Genomic DNA, 10,451 nt, shown 5'->3' on the forward strand with positions numbered 1-10,451 from the left:
TGGGTGGATGGGAGAGTAGGTAGATGGATAAATGGCAGGATGGATGATGAGTGGGTGGATGGATGAACGAATGAAAGGATGGAAGGAAAGTGGGTCTTTGGATGGAAGGATGGATGGATGGATGGATGGGTGGGTTGGGTATGTGGGTAGATGTGTAGGTGAGTGAATAGATAAATGTGGGTCAAAAGACAACTGTATGGATAGATAGATGGACATAGATGGGAAGAACATAAATAATGGATGAATCTGGAGCCAGAGTGATAGCATAGTGTTAGGGTGTTTGCCTCGCATGTGGCAGACACAGAACAGACCTGGATTTGATCCGGCATTCCATATTTTCCCGAAGCCTGTCAGGAGCTATTTCTGAGTGCAGAGCTAGGAGTAACCCCTGAGTGCACCGGGTGTGGCCCCAAAACCTAACCAAACAAACTTGAATGATGGATGGATGTGGTAAGTGGGTGGATGGATAGATACATTTAAAGATAAAAGGTTGAGAAAGAGATTAAACATTTTTCAGGTTTTGTGTCAAACAATTCTCGTGGGGGCCAGAGAGATAGCATGGAGGTAGGGCGTCTGCCTTTCGTGCAGAAGGACGGCGGTTTGAATCCCAGCATCCCATAGGGTCCCCCAAGCCTGCCAGGAGCAATTTCTGAGCAGAGAGCCAGGAGTAACCCCTGAGCGCTGCCGGGTGTGACCCCAAAACAAACAAACCAAAAAATCCTCCTCGTACTTTATCTTTTCTTTCTGTAGGTGACTGGAGTGAGTGGGGGATTAAGCCACAACCGGTGGTGCTTGGGAGACCAGATGTGGTAATGAGTTTCCAAACCGGGTCAGTCTTATCCAAGAAAAAGATATTATCATATGGTATTGTCTCTCTTGCCTCCTTGATCTTGTTTGATGCAGACAGAAAACCCACAACAGAAGAAATAGTTCTAATTTATAAACCAGATGTTTGAGCTTTAGTAGTAGGGGGCAATCACTACCCCAACACGGTGTGACAAGAACCCAGTGGAATTGAGTTCACATCTTGGTCAGCTACCTCCATGCTCTGTCTTTTCACCATCACCAATTTCTCTCCTGCCCTGGTTGCTGGAGCTCCAAATGAGTCACCTAAAAAAAAAATCCTTTTTTTTTTTTTTGGGCCGGGTAGGTGGCGCTGGAGGTAAGGTGTCTGCCTTGCAAGCGCTAGCCAAGGAAGGACCGCGGTTCGATCCCCCGGCGTCCCATATGGTCCCCCCAAGCCAGGGGCGATTTCTGAGCACATAGCCAGGAGTAACCCCTGAGCATCAAACGGGTGTGGCCCAAAAAACCAAAAAAAAAAAAAAATCCTTTTTTGAGAGGTGGACCAGGCCTCCCACCCCCCCAAAAAAGAACCCTCTTTGAGGCACACATGTCTGGTCCAGGTTCAGTCCAGGGTTCATGGTACCCTGCATCCTCCAGTAGATCAAGTTCAGGGACGCCACTGGCCAAGACTGCAGAAAGAAGGGGGACCGGGATGACCACCAAAATGTCCTGGCCTCTGGGATGTCCACTGAGTGTCCTAGTCATGGCGTGTCCAGAGACAGGTCCAAAAAGTCCAAGATCACCCCAAGATGTCTGTTTTTTTTTTTTTCTTTTTATTCTTTTTTTGGTTTTTGGGCCACACCCGTTTGACGCTCAAGGGTTACTCCTGGCTATGTGCTCAGAAATCGCCCCTGGCTTGGGGGGACCATATGGGACGCCGGGGGATCGAACCGCGGTCCGTTCCTCGGTAGCGCTTACAAGGCAGACACCTTATCTCTAGCGCCACCTTCCCGGCCCCAAGATGTCTGTTTCTATGGGCCCAGCCTGGCTGCCAACTTCTCCCTTTCTGGTCTCAGCAGCTGAGAAACTAGTGTTTTCTCCTGGGTCACCCCAGAACAACAAGCTGTGAATCCAAGGGAAGACCACAAGAGGTCAAATTTGGAGGGAAACTGGACTGGGCCACCTCCACGGTGGTCAGATAGGTCATGGGAAGCTCTGAGGAGGTGGTAGTGGTGGGGTCTGTCCCCAGCCTTGGAGTACAGAGGTGGGGTGTGTTGTGTATGTAAACATTTTTATGGGATTATTATGTTACTGACCCTACCCTGATCCGTGATTGTGCCCTACCCTAGGGTGTGACCTGTCATTCTACTCCCACCCTAGGGTGGTACCTGATTCTGCTCCCACCATTGGGTGGTATCTGATCATCTTCAGGTGGAGGGGAGAGAGGACATAGCACCTCTCTGCTCCCCACCCAGCTCTGTCCTGTCCTTGTGGGAGCACCAAGCCACTGATGCCTCCTCCCGGGTTTCCGTCTCAGCAGCTCTTGTCGTCCTGGCTGACTTCCACATAAGGGAGCCCCACGGGCCACATGTCCCGAGGCCAGTAGCACACTTTGAGGGTGTGTTCCAGCAGTTCGTACCTGGCGTCTATTAAGGCCATTGCCACCATCCCGTGCAGGGGTCCTCAAACTTTTTAAACAGGGGACCAGTTCACTGTCCCTCAGACCATTGGAGGGTCTGACTATAGTAAAAACAAAACTTATGAATGAATTCTTATGTACACTGCATACATCTTATTTTGTAATGAAGAAACAAAACAGGTACAAATACAATATGTGGCCCGAGGGCCATAGTTTGAGGACCACTGCAAGGGAAGAAGGTAATGCTGATGAAGACATGCCTAGGAGAGGGAGAGGGTTGCATCAGGAGTATAGGGATCAATGCTCTGGGGTTCCCTGCGCCCTGCAGCCACACCTGCCTCTCCTCCTGAATCTGTCCACCCCCCCTCCTACCCCCGCCTCACCCTCACCCATCTTCTCTCTGCCCCCCACCTGGCTCCAGCTCCAGAAGCTTACCAGATGCTGTGGAGGTAGAAAAAATGGATCCGGGGCCCGGAGAGATAGCACAGCGGTGTTTGCCTTGCAAGCAGCCGATCCAGGACCAAAGGTGGTTGGTTCGAATCCCGGTGTCCCATATGGTCCCCTGTGCCTGCCAGGAGCTATTTCTGAGCAGACAGCCAGGAGTAACCCCTGAGTACCGCCGGGTGTGGCCCAAAAACCAAAAAAAAAAAAAAAAAAAAAAAAAAGAAAGAAAGAAAAAATGGATCCGCTGCCAGAAACTGCAAAGCGCACGGTCGCTGATCCAGCTGGTCAGTGCGAATGCCCAGAGGACCACGGAGACCTGGACGATGCGATGCAGCTTCTTGTCGTTGATCCTGGGGACACGGGAGGAGGGCGGTGACTGGGCAGCTCGGGGAGGGCATGGTGGAGGCCGAAGAAGGGGCTGAGGGAAGTTGGGAAGTTTCAGTTCCCCCATCCTGAGAAGGGGAACGAGGTGGGCTGAATGGGGTCCTAGGGGTTCTAAAGGGTGCCTTCACTTGGGATTCTAGGAGGCTGGTGTAAGTGTGAAGGTCTCGAGAGAGTTGGTCAAGCCTCAAGATTTTGTTGTTATATGTGCTCAGGAAATAAGGAGCCCACAATGTGAGGGAGATCAGGTCATCTGTGGGGAATACGTGGAGTGTGGGGGCAGCACTAGGGATTTTGTGTATCAGGGCTGCAGAATTTGTCACCAAGCAGCCTGTGTGTGTATGTTTGCATGTGTTTGTGTGTGTTTATGTTTTTTTTTTTGGTTTTTGGTTTTTGGGCCACACCCGGTAACGCTCAGGGGTTACTCCTGGCTATGTGCTCAGAAGTTGCTCCTGGCTTGGGGGACCATATGGGACGCCGGGGGATAGAACTGTGGTCCGTCCAAGGCTAGCGCAGGCAAGGCAGGCACCTTACCTCTTGCGCCACCGCCCGGCCCCTGTGTTTATGTTTTTGTGCATGTGTTTGTGTATGTTTATGAGTGTTTAGGTGTGTTTGTGTGTATTTTGTGCTTGTATGTGTGGGGAAGAGGCTCGTGGTAGAGATCTGAAGACTAGTTTCTGATGATGAAGATGTCCAGAGAAGCTGAAGATGAGTAGTCAGAGGTGGGGAGGGAGAGATAGCACAGCAGGTCGGATGCTTGCCATGCATGCAGCCAACCTGGGTTTGATCTCCAGCATCCCATAAGATCTCCTATGGATGAGCCCAATTGGGAACCAGGTCCAACCCAACTAGCAAGCTCTGTGCAACCCAAATGGAAATGCCCACCCAACCCAATTCAACATCATTGCCTGACCCAACGGGAAACCATTGACCAACCTAACTTGATTGGAAGACAAGGAAATCTTGCAGCCAATAATTAGTGTGAAAGAAATTATATTTTTGTGTGTTTTTTTTTGGGGGGGTCACACTCAGCTGTGCTCAGGGGATAATCCTGGCTCTGCACTCAGAAGTCACTCCTGGCAGGCTTGGGGGTCCTAATGGGATGCCGGAATTTGAAACAGGGTCGTCCTGTATTGGCCTCATGCAAGGCAAATGCCTTACCGCTATGCTGTCGCTCCAGCCCCTGAAAGGAATTATAGCAGCAAGACTGAATGCCATGATGGGTCAGAGGACCATCCCATGCATGGAAAACCATGCACCAGTAGTTGCAAAAACCATTAGCCAATTGATCAATGGAGGGTCAGTCCTTGAGGATGGAATGACACCATGCGAGTCCACTGATCAGCCTTAAGAGCACTCAATAGAGAACAGCTACTCATTAGGAGAAATGAGACAGAACGAGAAGCCCCCAGTGTCAGACCTGAACTAGTCTGTTCTAAAAAACTATCTTAATGGGCCGGAGTGATAGTACAGCAGGGCAGAACTCCAGTACAGTGCTCTCAGCAGATCTCTGTGCTCAGAACTGGACCTTCGGGCCTTGAGCAAGAGAAAAAACAGGAAGGTGTTTTTGCCTTGCAAGCAGCTGACTCAGGTTCGACCCCAGGCATTCCACAGGGTGCCCTAAGCACCACCAAGAGTGATTCCTGGATGTAGAGCCCTGAACATCACTGGGCATGGCCCAGTCCCCCCAAAATCTCCAAATAGCAAATTTCCTGATGCCTTTCTAGAATATCAGGCAGCAGAGTCTCAAGAGAAACAGACCTGGAAGTACTAGGAGATAAAACGTTCAGCATCTCAAAGCAGAACATTGTGCCCTCAAACCATCCCCTGAGTCCATTGACTGATTTGACACATATCCAATAAGGCGCCAGGCAACAGCACAGCGGGGAGGGCGCTAGCCTTGCAAGCAGCGGGCCTGAGTTCAATGCCTGCACCCTATAGGGTCCCCCAAGCCTACCAGGAGTATTTCAAGAGGGCAGAGCCAGGAGCAAGACCTGAGCACCTTTGGACATGGCCCCGTACCCCACATGGCCCTCTCCCCAGCCCACCAGGAGTGATTAAATGAGCACACAGTTAGGGGCAAGTCCTGAGCACTCAAAAAAGATCAAAGAAGGGGCTGGAACAATAGCACTGTAGTAGGGCATTTGCCCTGCATGCAGGCAATAAAGAGATGGACCCAAGTTTGATCCCCAGCATCTCATGGTTCCTCCAAGCCTGCTAGGACTAACCCCTGTGCACAGCCAGGTATGGCCCAAAATAAAAAACAGAAAAAACAAAAACCATCCAATAGGGAAATAGTGATATTACAGCAGGTAAGGTTTTTGCTTTGCATGCAGCTAAGTCAGGTTTAATGAAACAAAGTGTTGTTGGTACAGAACCACGGTTATTCACAACTTACCTCTGTTTTCATAGGTTCCTGTTTGAACTGTGTCATTATTTGTTTGTTTGTTTGTTTTGGTTTTTGGGCCACACCCGGTGGTGCTCAGGGGTTACTCCTGGCTGTCTGCTCAGAAATAGCTCCTGGCAGGCACGGGGGACCATATGGGACACCGGGATTCGAACCAACCACCTTTGGTCCTGGATTGGCTTCTTGCAAGGCAAACGCTGCTGTGCTATCTCTCCGGGCCCTGAACTGTGTCATTATTAACAGAAACACTTGTTTGTGTTTCTGAGGGCTGCATAATCCCTGAAATCCATGATGGGCACCTGACATCTGGCCTCCTACCTACAAGGAAGACACTCAATTTTTGTTTTTTCTTTTTTGTTTGTTTTGTTTTGTTTTGTTTTTTTGGGCCATACCTGGCAGTGCTCAGGGGTTACTCCTGGCTATCTGCTCAGAAATAGCTCCTGGCAGGCACGGGGGACCATATAGGACACCGGGATTCGAACCAACCACCATAGGTCTTGGATGGGCTGATTGCAAGGCAAACACTGCTGTGCTATCTCTCTGGCCCCGACTCTCAATCTTTGAATCATGTCTTCAAATCCCCATATCTCGTCTCTTCTCTTCTTCTTCTTCTTCTTCTTCTTCTTCTTCTTCTTCTTCTTCTTCTTCTTCTTCTTCTTCTTCTTCTTCTTCTTCTTCTTCTTCTTCTTCTTCTTCTTCCTCTTCTTCTTCTTCTTCTTCTTCTTCTTCTTCTTCTTCTTCTTCTTCTTCTTCTTCTTCTTCCTCTTCCTCTTCCTCTTCCTCCTCCTCCTCCTCCTCCCCCTCCTTCTTCTCCTCCTCCTTTTTCTTTTTCTTTTATTGGTTTGTTTTTGTTTTTGGGTCACACCCGGCAGCGCTCAGGGGTTACTCCTGGCTCCACGCTCAGAAATTGCTCCTGGCAGGCACGGGGACCATATGGGATGCCGGGATTTGAACCAATGACCTTCTGCATGAAAAACAAATGCCTTACCTCCATGCTATATCTCCGGCCCCTCATCTTCTTTTCTTTTTAATTAAAAATAGTTCTTTGTTTTGTTTTGGAGCCACACAGTGCTCAGGGCTGACTCCTGACCCTGTGCTCAAAGATGGCACGGATTGGGATGCTCATGGCAGGGATTGGGGAATCTTATGAGCTGCCGAGGATCAAACCTGGGTCAGCTGTAAAATCATCCCACGTGCCATATCTCCAACCGCAGTTCTGAATTAGGGTTGCATATGAAATAATCCAAACCAGGCTGAGGGTGCAACACATATAGTCTGGGCACCTTCTACCTCATCTCTATCCAAGCTGCCTGCCAGAACTATTTTTATTGAGTACAAAGACCACCCCCAGATGGGACAGTAAGGACATAGCTCAGGCTATTCTGAGCCTGTCCCATCCAGATTTACATATAAAATAATCTTTGTTTTAGGGGCCTGAACAGTGGTGCAGGCAGTAGGGTACTTGCCTTGCTAACTTAGGACGAATCTCGGTTCAATCCCCAATGTCCCATAGGGTCTCCCAAGCCAAGAGCTATTTTTTCTCAGCACAGAGTCAGGAGTAACCCCTGAGTGTCACCGGCTATAACCCAAAAACCAAAAAAAATTTTGTTTTGGGTGAAATCAAGTTATAAACAAACAGATAAAAAGAAACAGGGATGCTTTTTGTTTTAGGTAAAATAACCTAATAACTGCCCTTTTTTTTTTTTTCTCCAAAAATTGATGGGCCCGGAGAGATAGCACAGCGGCGTTTGCCTTGCAAGCAGCCGATCCAGGACCTAAGGTGGTTGGTTCAAATCCCGGTGTCCCATATGGTCCCCCGTGCCTGCCAGGAGCTATTTCTGAGCAGATAGCCAAGAGTAACCCCTGAGCACCGGTGGGTGTGGCCCAAAAACTAAAAAAAAAAAAAAATTGAGTGAGGTACTTAAGTTGTGTTCCATTGTTCTTTGCAAGAGGCGGGAACCCCAGATCAGAACGCACAAAAGTGGTTATTTTGCATAGGCACAATAAAAGTTGGTTGTAATAGCATCAAACTTTAAACTCTATACATCACTCTGAAAACAATCAACTTTTTCTATATCTTTGTCCATATATCTCACAACACTTTGTCCATATATCTCACAACACTTTTTCTTTCTTTCTTTTTTTTTTTTTTGTATTGTTTTGTTTTTGGGTCACACCCGGCAGCGCTCAGGGGTTACTCCTGGCTCTATGCTCAGAAATCGCTCCTGGCAGGCTCAGGGGACCATGTGGGATGCTGGGATTCAAACCACTGACCTTTTGCATGTAAGGCAAATGCCTTACCTCCATGCTATCTCTCAGGCCCCACAACACTTTTTCATAGACTTCTCTGAACATAAACATTAGAACCTTTCTATAGATACACTTTTTTTTTGTTTGCTAGTTTGTTTGTTTGGCCACACCTGGTGATGCTCAGGGGTTATTCCTGGTTATGCACTCAGAAATCACTCCTGGCTTAGGGGACCATATGGGATGCTGGGGAATCAAACCTCAGTCCACCCTAGGTCAGCTGCATGCAAGCCAAATACCCTTTTGCTGTGCCATTGCTCTGGCCCCTCTATAGATACACTTAATTAAAAAATTCTTGGGGCCGGGCGGTGGCGCTAAAGGTAAGGTGCCTGCCTTGACTGCGCTAGCCTTGGACGGACCGCGGTTCGATCCCCCGGTGTCCCATATGGTCCCCCAAGCCAGGAGCAACTTCTGAGTGCATAGCCAGGAGTAACCCCTGAGCGTTACTGGGTGTGGCCCAAAAACCAAAAAAAAAAAAAAAATTCTTAAACATTCCTTTGTTTGGTTTTGTCTTATTTGTTTGTTTGTTTTGGTGATGTTCAGGGATTATTCCTGACTATGCACTCAGAAATTGCTCCTGGCTTGGGAAAACATATGGGACACCGGGGGATTGAATCACAGTCTATCCTAGGTTAGTGTGTGCAAGGCAGATGCCTTACCACTTTCGTCACTGCTCTGGCCCCATAAAAATTCTTAAGACCCAATCCTCGGCACCCCATAGGGTCCCCTGAGCACTGCCAGGTGTGATCCCAGAACGCAGAAGGAAGGACTTCCAGGAGGAAGTCCTGAGCATCACTGGGTATGGTCACAAAAAAATAATTACAATAACCTAAGAGGCGGGAAGAAGTAGAACAGCGAAGGCATGCTTTTTTTTTTTTTTTTTGTGGTTTTTGGGTCACACCCGGCAGTGCTCAGGGGCCACTCCTGGCTCCATGCTCAGAAATTGCTCTCGGCAGGCACCGGGGACCATATGGGACGCCGGGATTCGAACCGATGACCTTCTGCATGAAAGGCAAACGCCTTACCTCCATGCTATCTCTCCGGCCCCCTTTTTTTTTTTTTTTTGTTTCTGGGTCACACCCGGCAGTGCTCAGGGGTTACTCCTGGCTCCATGCTCAGAAATTGCTCCTGGCAGGCACGGGGGACCATATGGGACGCTGGGATTCGAACTGATGACCTCCTGCATGAAAGGCAAACACCTTACTTCCCATGCTATCTGTCTGGCCCCAAGTGAAGGCATGCTTACCTCAACTCACCCAGATCATTTTAATCTCGAATACCCCATATGGTCCTCTGAACTGCAGGAGGGATCCCTGAGCATAGAGCCAGAGGGAAACCCTGAGCGCTGCCTGGTGTGACCCAGAAACAAAACAATACAAAAAAAAAAAAAGAAAGAAAGAAAAAGTGTTGTGAGATATATGGACAAAGTGTTGTGAGATATACGGACAAAGATATAGAAAAAGCTGACTGTTTTCAGAGTTTTCTATATCTAAAGATATAGAAAAAGTTGATTGTTTTCAGAGTGATGTATAGAGTTTAAACTTTTTTAAAGCAGTTTATTTGTTTATTTATTGGTTTGGGGGCCACATCCAGTGATGCTCAGGGGTTATTCCTGACTGTGCTCAGAAACTGCTCCTGGAAGACTGGGGGACCATATGGGATGCCAGGAATTGATCCGGGTCGGCTGCATGTAAGGCAAATGCCTTACCGCTTATCTCTTAGGCCCTACCCAACTCATATTTTGAGTTTCTATTGGGGTTCCCCCCACTTTTAGTGGGGATCAAACCCAGGACCTCAGATATATTAGAGAAGTGTTTCTCTGGCTAAGCCAGGTCCCTGATTACTTTTTTTTGTTTTTTGGTTTTTGGGCCACACCCGTTTGACGCTCAGGGGTTACTCCTGGCTATGTGCTCAGAAATCGCCCCTGGCTTGGGGGGACCATATGGGACGCCGGGGGATCGAACCGCGGTCCGTTCCTTGGCTAGCGCTTGTAAGGCAGACACCTTACCTCTAGCGCCACCTTCCCAGCCCCCCCTGATTACTTTTGAATGTGGAGACACACCTGGATAATACTCGGGTTAGTCTGCCTCTGAGCTGGGCGGCTGCTGCTGGGTGTCCAGACTATCTGGGGTCCCTGCATGCAGAACATGCTCTCAGGACCCATGATAACACAGTAGGGAAGGGTGCTTATCCTGCATGCTGCTGAAGGGAATCGATCCTTGGCATCCCCCTAGGAATAATTACTGAGCACAGAGCCAGTAGGAAGCCTGGAGTACCCTCCTGGGTTTCAAGGGTACTCAGAAAAAAAAATAGAAGTATGTTCCTGGTTGCTTAAACTGTCTCTCCACCTTTGCTCCCCCAATTTAATTAATTAATTTATCTTGAGTGTGGGGCCACATGGGGCAATGCTCAGAGATTTATTCATTGTCTGATCATTTACTTTAAGGTTCTTTTCCAATCTCTTCTGCTGTATGGAGTTGTTCTGTATCT

The sequence above is a fragment of the Suncus etruscus genome, chromosome 15 (assembly GCF_024139225.1).
Source record: "Suncus etruscus isolate mSunEtr1 chromosome 15, mSunEtr1.pri.cur, whole genome shotgun sequence".
NCBI lineage: Eukaryota > Metazoa > Chordata > Mammalia > Eulipotyphla > Soricidae > Suncus > Suncus etruscus.